General features: G+C 45.3%; 2 pseudogenes; both read right to left on the bottom strand.

Annotated features, from left to right (window-relative positions):
- Positions 1-702: 702 nt before the first annotated feature.
- On the bottom strand, positions 703-18,858 carry LOC144373477 (serine/threonine/tyrosine-interacting-like protein 2; annotated as a pseudogene).
- LOC144373475 (transcription factor 7 pseudogene) lies at positions 17,940-20,250 on the bottom strand (annotated as a pseudogene).
- Between the last annotated feature and the right edge of the window lie 5,561 nt (positions 20,251-25,811).

The raw sequence follows: 25,811 nt of genomic DNA, 5'->3' as shown, positions 1-25,811 counted from the left end.
GTCATGGCCAGCTGCGTCCCTGGGCTGGGATTCATGGTTACTCAAGACATCTCAGACCCCTGCATGGCACAGGCCTGTTCAAATCTGGCCAGGGTCTGCGGCCCCACAGCAGCTCTGGAGAGCAGCCCACCAGTGGAGGTTGTAAGGTGTTCAAAGTCCTCTGCTTGCTCCAGCAAGCCAACCTGTGTCTTGGAGACAGAAATGTCTTGGTGACAAGGGTAAAGACTTCTCACCAGCTCAGCCCACCCACAGGGTAAGGAAGGACCAAGTACACTCTCATTATCCAATCAGCCTTCAAGAAATGAAAGCAAGGATGGCCGCGAGGTTTTATAAAAACTCACCTCCACCTGGCACTGTTGGGCTTTTCTGGTCTCCCTCCGGCTGGTTTTGTGTTCCTGTCATTCCAAGGGACCCTCTCTGTACCCCAGACCTTGCCGCTCACACATTAACCTCACTCTTTCTTTAGTTCCTTCTGTTGCTCCCAGGCGAGGTGGGGGTGGGTCCTGAAATGGCCTCTCAGCTGCCCTCCATCCTGCACCACATCTTCCTTTATTATATAACAATGAGACGGTGGTGGCATTGCCTGGAGGCACAGATTTTGTGAAGCAAGGTGAGGCTGGCCCATAAAAACCCACCATGACTTCTGAAGTGAGTTTCCCCTAACATCTAAAGAGCTAAAGTGACCAGGGTGCAGAAGGAAGATTTCACAACAAACCAATTTAATGGAGATCCAAGATATTAAACAGAGCTGGGCATTGCTGACAGATTTCCTGGGACTTGTTATGAAACTACTTGAACAGAAGCAAGTCCTGCCTTATGGCCTTCTGGATGTACACTGGAGTCTCCAACAAACTGCAATTCCTTTCACGCTCTCCTCTCCAGTCCAGGACACACACTATCGAACACATAAGCACCAAAGCACAGAGGGCCCTGGATGACAGAAAACGGCCCGAGCTGGCCCAGCATGGCTCCTCTCCTCCCACCCTGCACCCCGGTGTCGTTCCACTTGGGCACTGCCACTCTGCCTGTTGGAGAGATCCTCTCTGCATCCTCGGCCCCTGAGGGGTGGTGGCAGGGTGTGCCTGAGCCCTGTGCTCTGCTGAGTGGCAGGTGGCCCAGGCCCTGTTCAGTCTTCCCTCCTCCTCTTCAGCTTAGTCCTGGTCTCCTCTTGCCAGTGTCTCCAAGCAGCGATGATGGCTTCATCGTCCATCTCCTCCTCTTCCTCTCTGTCTGTGCTTCTCCGATACTGGCTCCTCTGCCCAGAGGCAAACCTTCCCTCCTCTCTGTTTCTGTCCTCTCTTTCTCGCCTTCCTCTTCAGACCTCATGAAGCTCTGGGTGAATTTCCTCTTGGCTCCAAACTCAGAGAAGTCCAACTTGGATGACTCTTCCCCGTCCTCCCAGTCCCTGGGCCTAGCCCAGTCCCGGCGCCATGGCTCTGGGGACTCTTCCCCTTCGGAGGACTCAGGGGTCCGGCAGAAGGAGTAGGGCTCCGGGATCTCCTCTCTGGAGCTGGAGGTCTCACTGAATGTGGACCTGGAGAACTTGTGGGTCTCTCTGCCCTCCCTGGTGGAGGACGAGGAGAAACAGGAAGTACTCCTCACAGAGCTGCCTTCCGCGTCGTGGTAGGAGGAGGCGTCCTGCTCCTCTGACCGGGATGTGGAGAACTTGTAACTGCAGGATTTGGACTCGGTTTCCCGGTGCAGGGAAGATCTGCTGTACCTATCCCTGGAGCTGCCAGACCAGTCACTCTGGGGAGGAGAGTCTTCCTCGGTCCTGAGGCCACTGAGCCACTTATTGATGCTGCTGTCCATCTCCTCTGCTGCCTCTCCTACAGTGGTCAGAGACCACCAGGGAGGAGGAGGTGTCTGTTTCAGGCTTTTGGGAGTTACTGCGGGAAGAGAGTCGGAAGCTCCTGATGGCACTGTCTGTGTCCCCATCCCTATCACTGGCACCATCATCCTCTTCCTTGACCTTCTTCTTCTTGAACAGGGAGCTGCGTTTGTTGTCGGAGGCCAGCTTCTCCATTTTGTACTTGGACATCTTCTCCCTCAGCTCCATCTGCATCTCCCTCTCCTTGTAGCAGAGCTCCTTTAGGTCCACATTGTCAGCAAAGAGGCTGTAGAAGGGCTTGCTGGTCTCCCTCACCCTGCTCCCAGCCCCTTTGGCCCTGGAGATCAGTGAAGTGCTGGAGGACAGCACGGACTGGGAGTTGGAGCTGGGCCTTGCCTGGCTCTGACACAGCAGGCAGTCACCCAGAAGGGAGCTGCTCTGTCCACTGAGCATGGAGACTTGGCCATCCCCCAGGCAGCTGGTGGCTGGCCCTACCCTCATGCTTGCCACCGTCCGTGAGCGAGACAGCAGCAGCATTTCACCCTGCTTCTGAGCCAGGGTCTCACTGACCACGCTGGCAATCCAGTATGGATGCTGGCAATGGAAATGGTGTCTCCAGGCCTCACTGGCAGGCTGGGCAGGGGAGTGCTGGGGTTGGTGGGTGAGCATCCCCCAATGCTGCTGGCGGCCTGGGACAGGTGGGAGTGGTGGCTCTGGGCACTCAGTACTGACCTGTGTCCCCATTAGCACTGACAGAGCAGGCTGCAGAGCAGAAGGCGGACAGGGTATGCTCCCGCTAGCCACGGAGCCATCCACCTCCCAGCTGGCCATGGACTGGCTCTCCTCCAGCGTCCACCGACTCCTCTCCAGCAGCTCCAGCCTCCGCTGTCTTTTTTTGGCCAGGACGGCATCCTCCGCCTTGCCCAGCTCCATCACCTCCTCCTTGTTCTCGCTGCCCACCTTCTTCTGGTGCTTCAGCTTCCAGGTCTGGTAGGCCATCAGGTTGACATGGGGGGGGGGTTCCTCTACCCGGGGGTATCCTCCGGGCCCTGCACCTCACCACTGTCCTCTCCTGCCCCTAGGTCTTTCTTGTGAAATCCAAACTGGATTCTCTTGATCTTCCACCTCTCCAGGGCAGTAAGCTTGTCCTTGTTCCTGCTGCAGAAGTTGTAAAAGGAGCTGGCCTCGGAGCACACGCTCTGCTGGTCATCCTCAGGCACCGTGCTCCCGGCCTCTGAGCGCGCGTCCTCCTCCTCTCTCCTGCTCCTGGAGCGGAACTCCCGCACGGCCTCCCTCTCGATGTCCTGCAGCCTCTCGTTCCACAGGTCCCACGTGCACTCGGTGGACATCAAGTCCGAGCGGCGCCAGGTGCCTGGGCTGGGGCCACCGAGCTCCAGCTGCCGCAGGAGCACGCCTCCCGGCTGAGCATGCTCTCGCTCTTGGAGACGCTGCTCTGGCTCCGCGTCCTCCTGAGCCTCCGCGCGGACTTGCCCTCCTCCTCCTCGACCTCCTTGTCCTCCTCCTCCAGGGCCCACCACTGGTGGCCCTGGGTGTGGTACCTCTCTTTCCGGCTCTGCCACTCCTGGATGATCCTCTCCACGCCCTGGTCCTTGAGCTCCTGCTCCTGCTCCTGGCTGGCCTGGCGCGAAGAGGCCGGCCCTGGACACTGTCCACCCCCGGCCTCGCTGCCCGCAGAGAGGCCCTGGCCCTTCTTCCACTCCTCGTACAGCTTCTCCTCCTCCTCCTCGTCAATGAGGATGAGGGGCTCGGAGGCCTGGCTGGCCTTCCCCAGGGAGCAGCCGCTGAGGTGGCTGGTGGCCTCGTCCTCCTCCTCCACAGTCAGCTGCGCTCGCGCCCCAAGGGTGCCCCGGGCCTCCTGGCTCTCGCTGGCTCTCTCTGGGGTGCAGTCCTCCTCTCTCTCCTCCATCAGCTGCTCGTTGAGCTCCCGCAGCTGCTTCAGGAAGCCGTCGTTGGGATAGATGGCCTGCTTCCTGCTCACGGTCATCACAGCCTCCAGGATGGCCATGTTGTGGAAGATCATCAGGTAGGCGCCACCAGCACTGCCTACTGGCTGATGCCCATTTCGCTGCTGACCAGGACTTTCCCTGCAAATAGAACACACAGAGACGTGATGCCACCATGGCGGCTGCCCGGTCCTGCTTCTCTGAAGTGCTGTTCGGGGTGCTGGACCCAGTGCTTGGAGCTGGTGTTCATCATCGCCTGAGTCCCCAAATCACAGCAGATCCCAGGGTGGAAGAGCACCCCCAGTCAGTCAGAGCTTGGGATTGCCCTGTACAGTGTCCTCATGCTGGGTGGCCACCACCAGCCTCTGCAGGATACTTCCTGCGATTTGGAGCTCACTGGCTCACAGAATCAGGTGGACATGGCTCCCTTCATGTGGGATCACTCGAGTCTTGGCAGTTCTTTCCTATCTAGGGCAAAGCATAACAATGCAACAGCAGTCAGCGCTCCTATTCTGACATTCTGCATTCAAGAATGAATACGTCCATATGATCACAACCTATGTGCAAAATTCCTCGAGAGGATCACTATCATATTCTTCACTAAGGATTTTTTTTCCTGGCTATTATGTGTCTTTCAATCAATATTCAAACTTTCTTTTTCATATTTCCATGCTATTCTAGACACTCTCCTCCAGGTTAAGAGTTAAACTTATCAGTTGGTCACTGAGGAGTTTGGGTCTAGGATGGAGCCAAACATGTCATGTTTGACTGAATGGCATACAGTAGGTGGAACCCTCACCACTCTGACTCTAAGAACATAGCCTTCGTTCATGCATTCTGTACCAGTCAGCTGTCCATTACTATAATGAAATACCTGAGGCAGGCTACTTTACAAAGAAAATAGTTTATTTGGGCTTATGGTTCTGTAAGTGCGACATTCAGTAGCCTCATCTGGTGATTGCCCTCCTGCTGGCAGAGTCCCAAGGCAGTGCAGAGCCTTACAGGATAAGAGGCAGGGAGCATGCATATATGTCTGCCTTCATCTTACCCCCTTCTTCAAACGTTTCCAGGATTCAATCATGAGGCTCCACCCTAATGCCTGCATCCAAACCTCATCCTTCACAAAGGTCTCTGAACACCATACTCTGATTAAGTTCCCACCCTCTTAACACCTCACAATGGGATGATTAAATTCCAATATGGGAAGTGCTGGGCGACACTCAGACCAACCTGAACCACAGCACCACGTGCCCGGGCCTGTGGTCTGTGTGGGTGGGCATGTCACACAATATGCTCAAGTCGTCTTCTATATCAACCGAAATCTATAAAACTTAAAAAAAATTCCAATTCTGTCTTCCTTATCTCATGGCATCTCACAGATTCCTTCCAGTACTGCGGCAGCTGTGACCTGCTAGTAAGTCTGCGGGGCTAGTCCAGTCGTGACCCTGCTATTCAGCACGTCAGTCATCTGCCCCTCCCTTGTGCTTCCCCTCTGCCCTGAACGGGATGGCCTTGGGGTCTACACCACCGCTCTAGTGCTGGCTTATAGTGCAGACCAGACTCCTGGAGACCTACTTCCTGGCCGTCACCGTCTGTCTGCCCACAGTCTTGGGGGACCTTTAGCGTCGGCTGAGAGCCCTGATTAGATGAGATGGGAGGCGAGTCTCCTTATTCTGTCTCCCTGCCAGCCAAGGCCATGCCTTTGTCACACAAGGGGTCAGAGATGAGATGGGCCCTGAGGCTCAGCGATGCTGCAGGGTATGTTGCCAATATCTGGTACCCACTGAGGGACACAGGACAGCAGAGTTCAGGGGTTCAGGCCACTGCCCCTCTTACTCCAGCCCAGGGCTCCACGGTCCCTCCCTGGGCCATCTGGCAGGACCAAGGACTTGCCAACGCATTCCTGCACGTGACCACCCAGTCCTCCTCATAAGGGCATCAGATCCCACTCAGACGAGGCTGCAGGTTCCGTGTGTCTCTGGGCCTACTGTACCCTGGGGTCCGTCCGAGGAGCCAGGGTGGCCTGAGGGACTGCTGGTGGGTAGAAGCCCATGGCGATGGGCAGAGGCAGGTGATCAGCTAATGCCAAGCCTTTGTTTGCCACCCAGGGAAGCGAGTAAGGGTGGGACCAAAAGTGCCCTGCCTGTCCTTGCTCCTAGCCACTCGGTGCCACACTCCTGTGGTCTCTGGATCCTCCTGTGGCCTCCTATTGAAGGCCTCTGCTGCTGTGAAGGGTTTGGGGTGGTTTTCTGTTACCAGCAACCAAGGGCATCTTGATTGTTACATCTGGCAAAGTCACCAGACTGCCAGTGGGTCTCAGCTTCCAGGACAGTTAGATGTGGATAACAGCACTGTCCTGAGGGGTCGGGGGTGTCCCTTTCCACCCTCCTCCTTGTCAGAAGCTAGTGTCCAAGCATCTAAGAGCAGAGGAAGCCACAGGAAGAAGGCTCTAGGGTAGGGACGTTCACGAGTGGGACCTACCCTACAGGCAGCAGCCAGAGTCAGGGTATGGCCCTCTGCTCCCGCTCAAGAGCAAGGCTTGAGGGACAGGAGACTGTGGGAGGCCAACTTTGCACGTGACTGAGTCACACTCCCTGCTGAGTGCTGAGGCGCTCAGTCACAGAAATGTGTCATGCACGGGTGTGACTTCCTACAGCCCTATGGGTGGAGCTATGCTCACCTGTTCCTTTGTAATGTAACCCCTTGCCCTGTTTAGGATAGAATATTCCATGGAAGTGCCTTGTGTGTGTCCCCTTCTCTTACTGTGCCCTTGGTGTGTGGCCTACCCAGGTGTCAGTCAACCTGATGATAGTGGGCATCATGAATAGTGGACATCATTTCAGCCCCCTGAAACCTGACCCCTTGCCTCATTTGAGTAGCTTCTCCTCAATAAAAGGGGTCAGCGCATGCTCTCACTCTCTCTCTTCCTGTGGACCCTTAAGTTCAGAGGAGCTGTCACCGCGACCCCAAAGAAAAAGGTGTTTGGGTCTCTTGTCTCTTGCACAGCCCAGTCAGCCCAGTGCAACTGGAGTGACCCCTGAGCCTTTTAGTCGTAAGAACAGAAACCTGGCAGGAGAGGTCACCTCACCAGCAGACTGGGTGCACGCCTGCTGACACCAACGTGGGTGTTCAATGTGGGCTGGCCCCTCATAGACACAGCAAGGAGCTTCCTCCTGGAGCCGCAGCTCCTGCACCCAATGCAACATCCTCCCTCCGCCTCCCCACAGGCTCTCGTGGTGCCTCAGTGGCCCCCAAAATGAGTTGAAGACTCTTTTGCTCTGGATGCTGTGGGTACCTGCCACCCACCCTGTGTCTGACGCTCTGGGCTCCCTCTCCACAGGGAGGTTGGCCTTGCTCTCAGGTCTAGTGGAAGGAACAGGTCCCCTCCCACAGACCCTGGACAGATGCCAGCAACCCCAATGTGTCCAAAGGCTCATGTTTTTTAAAGTAGGAGAATTTTAAGCATTACGTGTGTGTGCATGTGTGTATTTATGACACACACACGTGACGTGTGTGCATGTCCCATTAGATGTGACCTATCTCTGATGTTGGTGATGACAGGAAATGCCCTTCCCAGGAATGCCACATGGTTTATTACAATAATGGCATGACGTTCAGGCATTCACCAAGAGCTGGGTGTTGTGCTAAATAAACCCTAATATGCATTAAAGATTTTTATCCCTCATGGCAACTTTATTTTTTTAAATTTTTTTTTAGTATTTATTTTTTATCTGGACACAGCATCTTTATTTTAGGGCCTCGAACATGCTAGGCGAGTGCTCTCCCTCTGAGGCCCAGCCCAGCCCCTCATGACAACTTTAGAATCAGATGTTTTGATCTTTGTTCTGTGTTGAAGAAAATTGGAGCTCCCCGGGACAGGGAAACAGCCCAGTCCAGGTGGAAAAAGCCGAACGAATCCTGGACTGAGACCCTGTCCTCTGGGTGCCGTTCTGTGGCCACTGTCCTGGCTCCAGCCTGTCCTCCAGGCTCTACTGTGGCTACTCTCAGATCACTTCCCCTGGGGACCAGGGACTCAGAAGGACCTCCCAGATGGCCTCTCCCAGGAGCCAGTCAGCCCTGGGAGCCATCGCAGGACAGTCCCTGCCTTGCGCTTGTCACCACCCCACACCTCCCGCCCTCCCTGTCATCTCTCCTTGGCCAGCTTAAGTGTGTCCATCTGTTGCCTGGGTGCCACCAAGCACCCACACACGAGAGGCCCCCGGGATTGCTTGTGGGGTCAGTGATCATCCTATTCTTTCTCCACTTCCTAGAGAACAACCGTGTTGTCAGATCCCCTCAGATAACCGTGACACCCCCTTTGTTTCTACCCAGGGAGAGTCCACAGCCCAAGCAGCAGAGCCCCTCACCTCTGTAGGTCAGCAGGGCCTCATCGAGGAACTCCTCAGCCTTCCGGAAGTGCTGGGTGATGTCCACCTCGGGGAAGTCGTCCACCTCCACGCCCAGGTACTGGATCTCCAGCCCAGTGTAGAATTCAGGGCCAGTGTAGACACTGGTGCCGTGGGCAGCATTCAGGATGTGGGTGATGCCCAGCCTCTTCAGTTGCCCCTTGTTCACAGCCGCGCTCCTGAAGGGAGAGCCGGGCAGGTTGACCACCATGATGGGAGCCTGCCTCTGGGCCTGGAGACCCAGCAGGGTGCCTCCTCCTCTCCCCAGGAGGTATGGGGTGCTGAGGGCCATTGTCAAGTAGGAATGACGCTTCAAAATTTCCTTGCCAGTGTACCCCATGTTAAATGCATTTCGCTGTTGACATTGCATGCAAGGTGACCTTGCTCAAGGACCAAGGCGGATCCGGGTTTAGAGCTGATAAGGTTTGAGGAAGTATCCCGCTCCTTAGGGTGTTTCCGGTTTAAGACAAAAGGAGTTTTAGGGAAGTGGGAGGTTAAAGATTATTGCTGCTGGGAGTAGGGCGTGCCTGCTGCCTGAGTTCCCGCTGAGTTCTAGTGGAGAAAAAGTATTTAGGACATGTATTGTGGGGGAGAAAAAGAGAATTTCCCCTGAGTGTGTGTGGACGCTGGTGTGAGATCGGAAATAAAGAATTGCTGTTTGAACCTACAAAGCTGTGTGGTGGCTCATGATCTTGTCCCAAGCCGAGACATTGGCATTTGGCACTGGGGCGCACTGTGGACACCTGTGTTTAAAGGGGCCTGACTTGACTGCTGCACGAGAGAGAGAAGAGACGGAGCTGGATGGGCAGGATGGGGGGAATGAGATTGGGGTGCAAGGAATCTTTAGGGTGGTCCAGGGTTCTCTAGTTGCAAATCCCATACCTTGGGAATGCACACTCACCCAAGCACAAAGCTGGCAGACAAGACATTAGGTGTGTTGTGCACGGATGACACACACTGTATTGCCCAAATCCCCTCATATGCATCATCTCGTTTTCCCCTTACAGTAAACTCAAAGGCAACAATTTTAACTCCATTCAAAGATTCTAAAAATGAATAACTGCCCAAGACCATGAAAGAAGAAAAAGATGGAACAAGAACCAGTGTTTCTGAGCTCTTTGTGCTGCAACTGAGTTTGAAGGGCTCAATTTGAGAGCCCTGAGCACAGGCCTGCCTAGGAAGGAGCAGGACAGTGAGCTGGGGCGGCTGGAGATGCCTGGGGCCACAGGTCAAGTGCTTCTGGTGGTGAAAACACAGGATTTGGTCCCTGCCCAAGGGAACAGTCCCCAGGCACCCATCACAACAGGAAGGAGTTTCAGACCTCATGTCCCCAGCTATCTCCTACTGCCCGCCTGGGCCCGGGTCCCTCTGTGCTTGTGGACACCTGGGTAATTACATTGGGAGCACATCCATTCAGCAGGCAGTGGATCAGCCAAAATCAGTTTTTTATATTAACCTGCTGGTACCAATTATGCACTGGTAAGGCTTGGAGGGATAATATGTGGAATGTGGAAGTTGTCTTTGTTTTTGTTCTGGAAACCATTCATAAACTTTTAAAAAATAACATTTTTTCTGATCACAAAGACAATAAATGTCTTGAGAACTTGTAAAATTCATAACAAACCTAGACAGGAAACTAAAGCCACTTGTAAAACCACTTCCCAGAGACTCCTCCTGCTAACTTGTTGATGGAAAAGTGCACGTGTGAGCACACACACACACACACACACACACACACACACATACACACACCCCTCTACCTATCTGTGAGCATTCAGTATTCTTTTGTAACCCGGTTTCCCGCCCACTGTGTGGCACACACTTTCGTGTGTTGGTGAGCACGCGTGCAGACCAGCACTGTGGACGGCTCCTGCCGTTCTGTCCAATGGCTGTTATGGGTGTCCAGGGATGGTGGACATGGTGTCAGGAGTCTGTGTCAGGAAAGGAAGCCCAGAGGAGGCATCCATGAGGCAAGGCTAGATCAGGGAGCCTGGGCATCTGTTTGAGGGTTTGGGGAGTGTCTCCCCAGGCCAGGCCAGGGAAGGGCAAATGGTTAGCCAGCCTCGGGGGCTGGAGCTGCGAGGGCCGTGGGCGGAAGCTGAAGGAATGTCACCTCTCCCAGGCACTAACAGAGGGGAGACAAAGGTCACCACCACCACCATGGACACACTCACTTCTCAGCTATGAAGACATGGGGCCAGACCTCATCCACCTCGTTCCGAGGGGCCTCCTGGTGGTCCTGGACCAGGGCCTGCTGCTGGTCCAGCACACAGTGGGTGTTGTAGAGGCTGGTGTCATCCATCTTCTCCCTGACACGGTTGTACAGGTCCTCCACCAGCAGCTGCTCAGCGGACTCCAGCATGCCCAGACACTCTGCGTCTGCTCTGAGCCCCTGAGGCTTGAGTTCTACGGGCAGCAGGTGGCATTTGCATTAGGGAGTGAGGACACCGTAGCCTTCCCTGTTCCTTGGAGAACTTGTACTGGCCAGCTCACTTGAAACTGTGGGCATGAGCTGAATGCCAGGCGATCTGCAGGACAGACTTAGCAAGGCTCCAATGGCCCTCTGCACCAGCTAGACACTGGGGTCAGGGTCAGCTGCAGGTGGGCAAGGGTGATGGGAAGAAGCTGGGTTCTCTTACTCTCTCCTTGGTTTCTCTAACGCTGGCTGCTCACAGCTTAGACATGGTCCTTGAGAACTAGGGTCTGTCTGAGTCACACTTAGGAGTCCTATGGTGCTCAGCATGAAGTGGATGCTCCGAGTTATTTTCCAAATGAATGGACCATGTTCTTCCCTAACCTGGTTCGCTCTGCTGGTTGGACTCCCTTACCTGTGGAATGCAAATTACCCTGGGAAAGTAAAGCTTTCAGGAGTCACGGATACAGCGCTACTGCCTGAGCTGTGGAAGAGGGACAGCCCTTCAGGGAAGTATCCGGCAGGTTTCTGAAGTGGGCGGCTGAGGATTGGAGTCCAGGGAGTCCGGCTGTGCCTGGGCCCTGGCGGAGGCTTCTGTCTGTCTGAAGTGAGGAGTACCGCCCCTTGCAGTTCCAGCAGGTCCCACTCTAAATTTACTGCATATGATTGCATTTTCATATATCCTGACCTATCTAATTACAATTACATGGTTCCAAAACAATTTTACACAGGTAGTTTAACACTTCCTCTTTTCAGTTTGTGAACTGAAGAAAAATGTCCAAGATTTATCTGAATCAGTGATAATAAACTATAAAACCAACATAATGAATGAATTCCAGATTTTTGAGTTTCTTATTTTTATTTTGATTTTATCTGTCATTCATAATTCCCTAAGCCTTCTCACAGGAAAGTTATTCTCATGAATTTTTAAATTAGATCTCACAGTTCAAAAAACTGAGATCTATTTCTAAAAGGACTTATAACAATGATCTTTTGAATTCTCTGTTATTTCTATTGAGTTTTCCACATGTAAAATAATCTTTTCTACCACATACATAGTATGAATTAATGGATGCTTACCTTCAGACTTTTATATGTAAATGAATTACTATATCTCAGATTAGAAAAGAAGGGGCAGGAAAGCAACTGTATTAATCGATACTGCACATGGGCATATGAAACACTGTAACTTAAGTGTAAAACCTGTAATAAAGATCTAAACAATATTAAACAGTGTTCTTATTTTACACTTGAATTAAAGATAAAATTTATGTGGTAGAAGAAAACATTATTACAAATCTGGCAAATGAATCCAGAGTTGTGAATATTAGAGTGGAGACGGCATACAATGTCTATAATAAGGTCATTACTTTCTGTTGTTGTTGTTGTTAATGGTAGCTGCCTTGCTTTGCCATTTCACTATTTTTTAAAAGCTTTTTCTGCCAATTACTTACTTTACTTCATTGGTTCTAAGCAATGCAGTACACTAAATCACTTGATCTTAGACATCACTAGTGAGAGTTATGCTTCGATTATTTTATGCCAGCTATATCCTATAGTTAGATGTTACTACTAAATAATATGGGACAAGTCTCATTTTATTTCTCCCTAGAAATGAATCACATAATAGGAAAAACTGCAATTAGATACACTGAAATATATATTAGTGAGTGGTTTTTTTTCAGCTATAAACTTTAAGAATTTATGGTCAAAACTTGTCAATTATTTTACAATACAATCAAAACTCCTTTCCACAAACATGACTGTTTTCTCTGTTATTAAATATAGCAGGCAATGCTGCATTCTATTTTTTCACTTTGTTGCAGAAGGTAAGCAATTGGATTACTTTTTACACCCATCCATGGGTTGTTAATATTTTCATGCTTTAAGCGTTTCATTGAAATTTTATTATTTGAGAAAATAACAGTGTGAAATTTGCTAAATATGAGTCTCCCAATAGAATGCAGTTAGGAAAGTTGTAAGAGACCTCAAAAATTTGGAGATGCTTGAAATCAGGAAAAATGCATCATATTAACATGTTTAATTGGCAGAAGGAACCATAAACAAGTTTATTTTGAGGCTAAAATATACAAATACTCTTGTTTAATTGTCTTTGGGTTAGCATGAGATTTAACATAGCAATAGGAAGCATGTGCAAGGATATCTTACATTTAAATTCTGGCAATCTCACTGAATATACAGATAGAAGCTGAAGCTAAGACCTTATTGAAGCACCTGTCTTCCACATTTCTCTTTACTCTTAACTACCTTATATGGTTGTAAGGAATAGCTGTCCTAAAAACATCATGATAGTTTCACAGACTCTACTTAAAAACTTTGTACGTTTGTTCATTTTCAGAAAAACATTTATATCAACCAATATTTTTTAACTTATTTTTAATCTAATCTAAAGCTTATGTTTCAAAAAAGCATGTAGGCTGCACTAATGCATGAACATTCCTTCCATTCTACTCCATCCATAATTTAGCTCAAAGTCTTCTACAAGTCTAAATTTGTTTTCTTTCTATCCTGACCATTTTTGTTTTTATAATTTTTAGAACTTGAGAAAACTCTCTTCCTATAAAGTTTTCTGTAGTTTCTCCCTCTGAACATCTTTGAAAAATGGTTGTTTCAAACATTAAGTTTACAATTTAAATCATGTGTTTGATGTTGTAATTTTAATTCAAGAAATATAAACTATCTTGCAATGTGGTAAGTACAGTAGCACCTTTGTACTATAAGCATGATGAGAGGAACCAGAATCATTGTTAAAGTGCAAAACCTTGGAACTCCATCCAGAACTATTGAGAGTATTTACATGTAGCTGAGTGCAATAGCACACAACTGTAATCCCCGCTGCTCAGAAGGCTGAGACAGGAGGATCCTAAATTCAAGATCAGCCTCAAAAAGTTAGTGAGACAGTCTCTAAAAAAAGGGGGGGGGGAATAGATGGTAGGGAAGTAGCTCAGTGTTAGTGTGTCTCTGGGGTTCAATCCCCAGTATGTTAAGTAGATAAATAAGTAAGTTATATTTACATATACAAAAATATTACATGATAGCCTCCAAAATCTGTGTAATTTTCATGTTTTTATGTATCAGTTAAAATAAATTAATGAAAATAAAACAATAAAATCATGGTAACCAGATTGTAGTTGGAGAGACCTTGCTTTGTAGGATGCACATATCAGCTCATCATAATACTTGACCCCACACAGTTCAACAACTAGTAGCAGAATATTAATAATCAGATAGATGAAAAGGATCATAAGAGAAGTGTAAAGTAAGCTTCAGTGTGAGGGGAATGCTGGAGAAGAAGATCACAACCAAGTATGATTATAACTATTAATGTCATCAAGTACCATTAATAATAACAAACATTTATTTGCTAATTCTAATAAATATACTTGTTCCAGAGCTAGTCATTTAACATGCCTGATCATCTCCACAATGACCAAGAAGGTAGTTACTACTATCCTTATTTAACATATGAGTAACTTTGAAAAGAAAAATCTAAATACTAGGGTCCAGTTCAGAGTTTAAATGTCTATTTTCTCTGTTGTTACAACTTTTTCCAAATTCCCTTGCCTAAGTGTATCATTTTCATTATTACATATATTTATCTTTCCTATTCAGGATGTAGTGTTTCTTACAAACTTGTTTGCAGTCTTTTAAATCTTCAAGACTACTTTATACTCATTTGATTCTCCTACAGAATTGATTGGAGGCAGTAAATAATTTTTTCAATGATATAAAAAATTAACAATTCCCAAAAGGAGAGTTTTTAAAGTTTTATTTAGTCATATAGGGAACATAGTGGTGTGTTTTAGCTGTAAATGTCTAAATGTAAAGCAAAAGGGTTAAAGTCTATGCATGTGTGTGTATTTATGTGAGTGTATGCACCTATTGTGTGTGTATATGTGTGTGAATGTATGGTAAATGTGTAAGGAAAATTGTTATTTTAAAGCCTGAGAGAATATGGTAATGACATTAGCTCAAAGGTATCATGATTCTGCTATAGTCCCCCAATACCCTGGTGATTTGAGGTATGTTTTATGTATTTTTATTTGCTTATTTACTTACCAAGAGAAATTATGTGAAATTATACTTTATTCTTTTACATGATAAATTAATTTAATTACATAATAATTTTACAGTAAATAATCTTGGGGTAAAAACTTCAATTCACCACTTTCATAGGAAACCTGGCTTAACTATTTTGAAGAAGTATCAAGCTCCCTCTCTTAAAAAGACTTCTATGAAAGTAAATATATTAGTTTTCATGCATCTCTGAACTTTGAAGTAGATCTCTTAATAATTAAATTATACTCGTAGAAAAGTTTAACATATGTTTAGCTCTTTTAAAAATGAATTCAGGCACATCAGTTATTGTTTAAAATTCAACATAACTTGGTAATAGCAATTTGCCTAAGTAGAGTGAGTTTATTTTGGAGTAAGTGTTGTTTTGCTTTTCTTTTCTTGCATTTGTGCACAAATTATACAATAAATTGTAAGACTTTCCATCATAACTTGATCAGGTCCGAATAAATTAATGAAAAAAAAGAGCCTTTGAGAACCAAGGCCATTTTCATTCTTTAATAAAAAAGGCATCCTTTCATTTTTTTTCTTTTCTTTTTCCTTTGGTATAATTGAATGCCATTTTTCACAGAAGTATCAAAGGTAGCTGGATTCTTACAAAGGATGAATAAAAAAGGAAGGAACGCCGTTCATAGTACTCCTAGACTCTCTGTCTTCATCAATGAATGGAAGTTGTAAATAGAGACACTGAAATTTGTTCCTTTAATCTAATGTTTTCTTCTTGCACTTGCAATGTTTTCTATTTTCTTCTTTTTAATGAAATCTCAGAATGTGTTTCTGTTACCAATTATCTAAAGTTTAAAATTATTTGAGCTTGGAAACAGCAAAATTTACTATTCAATAATATTCTATTTAAAAACTTCTGTTTAAAATGAGATTTTAAAGTTGAAAAAATACTTTAATAAAAAGCTCATTTCACTGTCAATATTGTTTAATTTTGCAAACGTTTATCACAGACTTCAAAATGTGTCAACCCAAATTTGGGCGTCCCTGGGCTAAATAGTACAGGCAGGTGCATCATCTCCAGAGTGTTCTGCAAAACTTGGCCATCCCACCCCATAGCCTTTCATTTGTCCTTCTGTTAATTAAAAACCACAGCTAAACAGAAGATAGGCCGTGAGTGATAAGACATCTTCTGAGTACATGAAAAATAACTGTTCTGATTGTCTGAGTGTGGGTTTGCTCAGGACCTGCACTCTTTTGCATGTTAGGACCGATACTTGCCTGGTGTCATCCAATATTTTTGGATCAAGACATTATAACTTACTGTATCAATTCCTCCTCTTCTTATTGGTGGAGAAAATCATCCTAATTCTGAAAATCACAAGCTTTTCTAAATTCATGGACAACACATTAATAAAAAATTGCTTAGATTTCTGAAGAAATTTATACTATTTTGTAATAGGAAATTTCAAGAGAAAAATGCTTGGTAGGAAGCCTTTGTTCTTCTATGTTAAAGGCACAAATGGTTTTTATCATGTTTCATTTACTTGGATTTAGTTTTGTTCTTTCACTTACTCAAACTCTATTAACTGAAATCTTATTGGGGGCTGGTAACTTGATCAGTGAAAGATAAATGTGGTCCCTGCCCTCACTGTTTATTTTGGACTCCAAATTATATTCTGGGACTGGATATAAAGGATTATAATGAAAATGACTGAGTCTGTCCATCCTTCTTTCTTTTAACTTGCAGTTAGAATTCTCTCCAGTTTTTATGAGAGAATGAATGGCATTCCTGGAGAACATTTACTTTTTAAAATAATTTTTGTACTTATAAAATTACTCAAGAATGTCACCATTTGAGGGAACAAAAAAATTATGCTATTGGAAAGAAATAATTATTACAGGCATTAAATGGGTAGTCATAATTGCCTGTATATGAACTTTGTGACTAAAGCAACCACTTTAGTATCTTATTTCCAAAACAAAAATGTTGCTTTTATATTTGTTTCACACATTTATAATTAGACATTCAGTTTATGAAAGATAACAAATTAAGAATAAACATGACAATAAGAAAAATAAAATGAAGACTTCCTGACTGCTGAGCTAATGCTCTTTAAGGAACCACATCATGTGACTATATCTTGGTTGTTTGGCTTCTGTTGCCATTGTTACAAATTCTATTTTATGCCTGTAAATTCTATTTCCTAAATTTGCATGCACAAAGCACCATTTATTACACCAATAATATGTTTCCTGGTACTCTTAATCTGGCTTGAATAGTTAGTTGCTTTATTTCAACTCTTCACATAATATATATGAAGTTACAATCTTCAAAAACATATATATTCTAAAGCTTATTAAAGATGTTGTGCATCAAAGAACATCCACATATCTTTAGTCAACAGACCAGGAATTGCTAAAGTTAAAAGTTTAGTTATGTTTTTAATTTCTAACATATTGACTATTTAATTCTTCATTCAATCAACATTTAAGGCAAACATCTACATGAGATATAGAATCATGAAAAGTTTCAAACATTCCCTGGAAGAGCAATTAAATAAATAATGACTTATAACTTCTGGAATTCCTCTGGCAAATCTTCCTAAAATCTCTAATGTTGAGTTCATAGAATATCAAAAAGAAATTCTTTGTTTATGTGCTTTTTTAACTAATGTGTCTATCTTAAATATAGTACATTGTTGCCAAATACAAATTTAGCTGCATTAAATGAAACTGTATTGGAGAGAGTTGTGTTTGTTCAGTGTAAATTAAATCACTATTGTGGCAAACAGAGTAAAAATGCACCAGGTAAAAAACAAGAAATGCCTGCATTTTTTCCTCAAATAATTTTATGTCTTTTTCTTTTTTTTTTCCCAGTAAAAAGTATCTTTATTCTCATGTTTAAAAAAAAAGTTTTTCTTTGATGATGCATTAACAATACAAAAATATTTTGAACACTACATTGGTCCTTTTTTCTCAAGACTTTTTGCAACACTACACAAGAATAGGTGATCTTTGGATTCTGAGAAACCAGTGGCTAAAGTATGTAACTAAAGGCTTTTTGTAAGGGTGTATACGAGTACACAGACAGCCCTTTTTCTTTGGATTCAGGCTATGTACAATGAGGAGAAGGCAAAAGGAAAAAAAAGTTAAATTAAAATAAAAGACTTGTTTCTCAAGGCTCAGGGTTGAAGCTTGGCTCAAAAATTGATTAAAGCAGGCTGTGGTGAAAACTTATGTCCACCACTAGAGGTTTCTGGGTTCCTTTAGTTTTAACAGTCCTCTTTCCTTCAGCCCCAAAGGGAAAAAAACACGCTGGCCTGGTCTGAATGCTAGAAGGCAAGCTCTGGCTATTGGAGGAGGTTTTGGGTTTACTCTCTCAAATTGCCTAAGAGCTGGCTCAAGTGACATGAATGAGCTGGAAATGGAACTGTGAAAAAGACTGAATAGAGAGGGATACACACTAGATTTGGGCCATGACTTCTTTGAACTGTTTGCCTGCATCATCTGGTGCCTGAGCTTTGGTGTCAGGGTTTCTTAAGTTGCTCAGGAACCCGAATTTGCCTGATAAGTTGTTAGGCCTAAACCTATTCTATTCCCTCCTCCTCTTCTAAGCTCCTGAGAATATACTAAGAGGCTTCCTCTGGTCCAGCTTATGAAGAGCAGCTGGTTTTCTGTAAACAGCTCCTCCATTCCCTTTGGAGAAGCATAGTCATCTTGAGCTTTGTGGTTGTGATCATGCTCAGATGTTGTTTGATAATATCAAACAGGTTATTCTTGATCCATGGAAGTGTCTGGTGTGGGAAGGGTGTGGCAGAGGACAGATGAGGCATTTCTGTAGAGAATGTAGCTGAGCTTAGTCCTGCCCTTCTGTGACCTATAGCAGAAAAGCAAGGGAGACAAGGGTATCTGGCTAGTAAAGCACATGGTTTGGAGCAGGGTGGGGGACACCACAATGTAGGCTGCCACAGGCATCAGGATTCCCTTAATGAGACGACACACTGGCATTAATATGGTCCCACCACTTCAGAAGTTTGAATTGATGGCCTCACGTTCAGGCAGAAGTTTTTCAGCCTCTGAAATCTTCAGGGCATGGACCCTACATGGAGCATTGGGAGGGCTGCTGGCCAGTTTCCATATGACTAGGGCTTCTGCTTTCTCTAAAGGGTTAGGCCTCTGGAGGAGGCCAGGAGTCCTGTGCATGCTAGGCCGCCTGCCTCTGAGATTCCTGTTGCTGTACTTGTGTGTTCTGCAGGGTGCTGTGAGGGGCCTGTGGTGGTCCAGGGGCAGGGAGACTGAGAATAGTGGAGAGACGTGGGGATGTTGGTGCCGACTCCACTGGGCTAGCAAGCAGTTCTGTGGGGAAGAGGGGCAGAAGGTATGAGGGTGAGTCTTGGGGAGCTTGGGACCTAGGGCAGCCTAGAGCACTGTCATCGGAAGGAACGGGGCTGGGGCAGCGGCCTTCTCCGGGTAAGTACCGAATGCATTTCTTTTTCCTCCTGTGGTAGATTCTTGATGCTTTTCCCTTGACCACCTCTTCTTTTTCCCGTAGTTGTCCTGCGCTGACCAGCCTGGGTATAGTTGCATGTGCAGCTGCCTCTCTTTACGGGCCAATTCATAATACTTGGCCTGTTCTTCCCTTGACAGTGCATGCCACCTGCGACCTAGAATCTGGTTAATGGCGGCGCTCTCCTTGAGTGTGCACTCTGCAATGACCTTGGCTCTCATCTCTTTCATGTACAGCATGAACGCGTTGAGGGGCTTCTTAATGGTTGGCTTCTTAGCCTCCTTCTCTGCCTTGGATTCTGCTTGTGTCTTCAAGCTGCGGTCATAGGGCTGCAGCTCCTGCTTCCCTGAGGTGGGCACAATGGCCGGGTGGGGGATGGCTGCTGGGTGACCAGGGACACCAGAGCCCAGCATCAAGGATGGGTGGGTAAACCAGCTCACAGTATGAGGGAGCTGTCCCATGCTGCTTGAGGTCAGAGAGTAGAAGCCAGAGAGGTCAGGGGTCTGCAGAGGCCTGTGAACTCCTTGTTTCTGGTTGATGTCCGAAGGTGCAGGTGTGGGGTGTGGGCTGCTGAAATGTTCGTAGAGAGGAGACAGTTGGGGGACACTGTGAGTTGGCTGATTGGCCTTGTTCAGTGGAGGCTGCGGCTGGGGATGCTGCCCTGCTCCTGAGGCGGGTGGGTAGTGCATGAGCAGATTGAAGGCGGAGTAGACAGTCTCTTTGTACATGCCGCTGGAGCACTCTGGGGCCTTCAGGCCGTCCTCCAGAGACTCTGGAAGTTTGTCCGGGAAAAGTCTCTGCGAAGTGTGCTCCCGTCCCAGAGCCTCGGCCCCGACCTCGGCCTCGCTGCGTGCTCTGGCGCCGGTACCCGGGATCCCAGAGCCTTCGGCCGCGCCCTCTGACTCATTCACGAGCGACGACTTGAGTTCTGCCAGGTCGCGCTCAGGGCCCGCGGCGCTGTCGCGACTCTTGTCCTGCTCCTCGCCCTAGTCCTGGAAGGCCAGCAGCTCGTCGGGCGCTCCTAGGTCGTTGCCGCCGCCCGCGCCGCCCCCGCCGGAGTCCAGCTGCGGCATGGTGCCCTCCGCCCGCCTGGGCGCAGGGAGCGCGGGGCGCGGAGAGTGCGGGGCGCGGAGCCGGCCCGGGAGGTGGCGAGCCCGGAGTCTGGACCTCCGAGCCCGGATCGCGACGGGCGGAGCGCGGGCTGACTCCGCCTGGGCGGGCTGTGGGCGCCGGGTAAGGGCGCGGGGCTGAGCGGAACATCAAAGGCCTTTTATGTCTTTTTCTTGTGAAACAATACAAGTCTTAAAAAGTAAACTCAATGTTAATTAGATTAATTCTTGGAAAAGTTTAATAAGCAAGAAATTAACAATGAGGGAGAACAGCTACACTGCATTTCAGAGACTCAATGAGAAACTATCCTTTTTGAAGAGATATGAATTCAAGAAGAAGAAGAAGAAAATTAGATTAATGGTCGTTGGAATGGAGAATTTCAAAGGTGTCTCCATCATCTGCAGGCATTTTAGTGTTTTTTTTTTTGTGTGTGTGTGTGTGAACAGTCTTTACTATATATCATTCAAACAAAAACATTTTATATATAGTTGTGGAATTCTGTGTTGTAAGAAAACCACTTGACATATTTGATTCATGTTCTGATTCTAGTTTCAAGTTAAGAAAGTGGATAAATTGGCTTAAAGCATCTTAATTACAAAAATCTGGAATATTTATTTATTATAATTTTACTGTAAGGCATCATGCTCTGATATAAAGTTTGACTTAGAACAATTTCTGACATCATCTAGAAGAGTGCACCTTCATTTTCCTGCTTTGTGTATGACATGCTCCCGGGTCATATTCTAAGAAACTTTGGAATACAGGTTATCTATGTGGAACACTCAAAATTTGATGCATCTTGCCTTCTGAACATGACCTTTTGTGTTATAAGTGAAGCTAGCATACAATTATTGTGATCACTTGATAATGTAATCACTTGGTTGGTTTAATCTGTTTTTTAAATAAGTGTGATCTCTGTAATCAGTTGTATTGCAAATGTAGCTGTTGTGCTTAGATGTTGGGAAATAAAGCAAAAAAGGTGAAACTAAGAACAGCAAGGGTGATGAAAATGATAAGGCATAGAAATCTGCAGGATGCTCTGTGTGAGCCATCTTGATCAAGCAAGATATATTTGAACCTAACATACATATATAGGCGCATAAGCATACTATGCACATGCATCTTAAGGAAGTTTCACAAAATGTTTACCTTTATTTATCCCACTAAATGCAAAACATAGACTCTATTCTTCTATTCTATTATTCCACTCCACTGCACTCTACTCCACTCCATTCCATTTGTTCATATTAGTTAAAAATATAATGGGGCTGGGCGCCTTGGCACAGACCTGTAATCCCAGCAGCTCCAGAGGCTGAGACAGGAGAATCTTGAGTTCAAACACAGCCTCAGCAACAGCAAGGTGCTAAGCAACTCAGCGAGACCCTGTCTCTAAATAAAATACAAAAATGGGCTGAGGATGTGGCTCAGTTTTCGAGTGCCTCTGAATTCAATCCTTGGCAAGTCATTCCACCCCCCAAATAAAATCAGTCCCTATGAAATAAGTAGACTTCATTTCACTAATGGATCATGATATGTAAGTGGGGGAAAATGTGACTAGTGTCAGCGAGTGACTTTTGATATGGAGCACACAGGTAGTTTTTCTTTTATTTTTTTCTAATTTGTTATATATGATGGCAGAATGCAATTCATTTTATATTACACATATAGAGCACAATTTTTCAAGTCTCTGATTGTACACAAATTATTTTCACACCATTCGTGTCTTCACAAATGAACTTAGGGTAATGATGTCTAACTCATTCCAGAGTCTTTCCTACCCCCATATCCGCTTCCGTCCTCTTCTTCCCCTTTGCCCTATCTAAAGTTTCTCCATTCCTCCCATGCTCCCCACCCATCACCACATTATGAGTCAGTATCCTATATCAAAGGAAATACTTGGCCTTTGGTTTTTAGGGATTGGCTTACTTCACTTAACATTATATTCTCCAACTCCGTTTATTTGCCATGATTTTATTCCCTTTTATTGCTGAGTCATATTCCATTGTGCATATATACCAAAATTTCCCTACACATTCAACTACTGAAGGTCATCTGGGTCGGCTCCACAATTTAGCTATTGTGAATTGTGCTTAGATAGTTTGAAGAGCTTGCTAAAGCTATGGAATGATGAGGGTATGATGAGGGGATTCCATTAGATTCTTTAATAGATTGATAACATCCCTTTGAAATAATAAAAGTTAAATGGTATAAAGCTATTTACAGTCAGAACACTATATAATACCTACTTATTATATTATCAACTTTATTTGTATTATCTCATTTAATCTTTACAACAGTGTTTTTAGATTGGTCAAATTATACCCCAGTATTATAGTTAAGGGAATTAATGTTCAGTGGGAGGAAATGCTTTTTTTATTCACCAACATTATAACAATAAATAAAATCTTAATACAGAAAGTTTGACTACAAAATTAATTTTAAGCTTGCAAAATCCAGTAAGATAATTTATTTCTTTTCTTTGTTCCAACAAAAAGATTTTTTCATGACCTTCTCTGTGCCATGCACCATGAACATAAAAGTAACTGACTGCTCTGATAGCATTCATTGTAAAGAGAAGGATAAACAGAAGTCAGGGTTGAAGGGCATTCCAAAACTAACAGAAGAGGCAGAAAAACATACTCAGTTACACATTGACTATGAAAATAAGGTAATTCCTTTCTTCAGAATTTTTCTTACAGAAGAAATCTGTAAGTTTATCAATAGAAGAAAAAACCATGCTGGATTTGATGTCTTCCAACTCTACTCTAGGTATCAGCCACAGTTTTCCTACTGTGAAATATTTGGTTTGGAGTGGTACACTATCATCGGGTCACTTGGTAGGTCTCTGGCCTCACGTACATTCTCTTGAAATTCAATATTTTAACTCTAGAGTTGCTGTTTGTAGTAAGGAGATTAATAATTGCTCTTGGTTGTAGCCTATATGAAAATCTACACAGTCAGCTGCTGCTGTAGTCATGTCCTGGTTATATGAAAAGGACTCAGGTGATGAAGGGCTGTGATTCATTGCTACTAAACAATTTCAGTAAAGTTCAAGGTCTTAGGTCTAAGTGTAACTCATGAAACTTACCTCTTACCTGTCAGCTTCTCTGACAATGTAAATAAAAATTTAGAATTACAGCAAATACAGAACTCTGCACAGAATCACCTTATTATAAAAGGCAATTACTTATTATAGTAGGCAACAGAACTCAACCTACAAGGTAAAAGCTTACTTTCCTTTTGTAATTTCACAAAAATTTTGATAGAAACACCTTTGCAGCAGAATGGTGCCTAACACATTTATTATTATTATTATTATTATTATTATTATTATTATTATTATTATTGTTATATGAATACAATGAATGTAGGTAAAGAAACTAAGAGTAACTGATTCAAGTTAGTGTTATCTGCTAAAATGTTTGATATGATATGAAAATACTTAGATTTTAAGATAATGTCAAACTAATTATAAAAGCAAAGTTAATATGGGAAGTTACAACTGATTTCAACTATTCTAAATGTTCTTCTTGAGTTTTCTTTACAGTCAGTTAAAAGCCATATGGGAAATTATGTCTACTTGATTTCTAGTCCTTTCATAACCTTTGTCTAATTTTGAGCCCAAATTTATATACCATACTTTGCTTTTTGGAAATTTAGTTACTGCTGAAAATTAATTAATCTTTAGAGAACAAGACATGTCACCATTCAAAAATTTCCAATAAACTCTGAAAAGAATTCCAAAAGCAGGGCCTTGCAACATGACTACAAAGTGTTGGGTGCCTGAGGCAGATTCCCGGAGCCAGCCTATCCCCTCCCACCCATAGGGTTCATATACAACTCAATCAATCCAGCACCACAGCTATTATATTACAGCTTAACTCAAATCATCATCTCAATGGTTCGCTGGCAGCACCTTTCAACCATTCCCTCTGGCAATATGCCAGGCATCATTCTGACTTTGGCTGTGGCTCTCAATAGGTTCCAAAAAATTTGTGCTGTTTTAAGTCACTACCTTTGTGCTAATTTGTTACATGGGGATTGAAAACTGACAGTTACTGGCATTCTTCTTTAAACGTGGGGAAAATTGAATCCAATGGAGGAATTCCTCTACGTTAAGTCCCCAGGCCCGGGAAGATCCCACCTGGATTATCTCTGCCCTCTGGGAGCTTCACTGTGTCTTCTTGCTTCTGCATGGAAGGGAGCTTGTGTTAGTAGCCGCGTGGCTTGCCCAGCCCCCTCCTGCCAGAGATCTTGATAGTTCTGAGCATCTCTCCCTGTCCTGAGGTCTGTCCCTGTCCATTCCCATGGGCCGTTGTCCTGCTGATGAGACAGCCCAGTTCCTTGTGGGCCCCTGTGGATGCTTCATGAGACAGAACATGTGCTCACATCTTGCTGAGGTCATTCCTTTTCCATTTTCAGCTTCTTCTGTGGTGGCTGAAGGATCATTCCAAGAAGCTCCCTGGTGGCTCTCTGAAAGGACTGAGAAGACCTACAGGCATAACTTGAACCCCTGGTGTTGAGTGCTGGGACCTTTCCATCTTCCTGAGATTGCAGTAAAGGCCTGTACTGCTGCACCCCTTCAGCTCTTTGTGCTAACCTCCAGAGCAGCTATCTCTTATTTTTAGCACCTTTTGCCATCTGTACAGGATGAGGATTTCCCACATTGACAGCTCTTTCCTCAGTTTCTCCCTCTCTCTCCCCACCCTGAAATTTTACTATAAATATAAAGAAGAAAACAGTTTTCACTTCAACACTTTGCTTAGTAAACCCAACTTGTAAACTCACCAATGACAGGTCCTACCTCCTAAAGGACTGCAGGGAACCATTTTCCTAAGCTTCCGGCCATGGTGGAACAAGGGTCTCCCTTCCTGCTGTTCCAATAACATGAGGCTTTCTTTCTTCTGAGCACTCCCTTGCAGTCCTTTTAGGGTCCATAGTTATAGCAGTCTTTAAAGCAATCAAGGCTTTTAAAATTATTATTATTCTCCTCAAAATTCCAGCAGGCTTAGTTTACCAGCAGATTCCAAAACACTTTGCACATATTTGAGGTTTTGTTATGGTAGCATGGCTGGTACCAGAATTTATATCAGTGTTCTGTTGCTTCCATACCTATTATCACAAACTTAGAAACTAAAAAAGGACCCACTCCTTACCTCCCAGTTTCTGTGCACCAGACGTCTAGCAGGACTCAACTGGGTTCCCAGCTCAAGGAGTTACAGCAGGAACAACTGAGGTCCCACTGGCCTGTTTTCCTCAGGAACATCAGGTCCTCTTCCAGGCCCATTTTTGGGACTGGCAGAATACAGTTCCTTGCAGTTGCAGACTAAGGTTCCCGTGTCCTCCTTGGTATTTGGGCAGCAGTCACTATTGGCTCCTTGCAGCCATTCTCCAATCCCTACTTATGATCCTCTCCATCTTCAAAGGCCAGCAACAGTGGGGCAAAATACAGTTGAACAAAGATTTTCCCAGACAGTCACCCCCAAGTTGGGTTTAGTTCTATAATCTTGCTTCAACTGGGACTTTATTTCATTTACTT

The sequence above is a fragment of the Ictidomys tridecemlineatus genome, unplaced genomic scaffold, assembly GCF_052094955.1.
Source record: "Ictidomys tridecemlineatus isolate mIctTri1 unplaced genomic scaffold, mIctTri1.hap1 Scaffold_405, whole genome shotgun sequence".
Lineage (NCBI taxonomy): Eukaryota > Metazoa > Chordata > Mammalia > Rodentia > Sciuridae > Ictidomys > Ictidomys tridecemlineatus.
The sequence above is the reverse complement of the archived record's forward strand: the minus strand, read 5'-3'. Positions and strand labels throughout refer to the sequence as shown.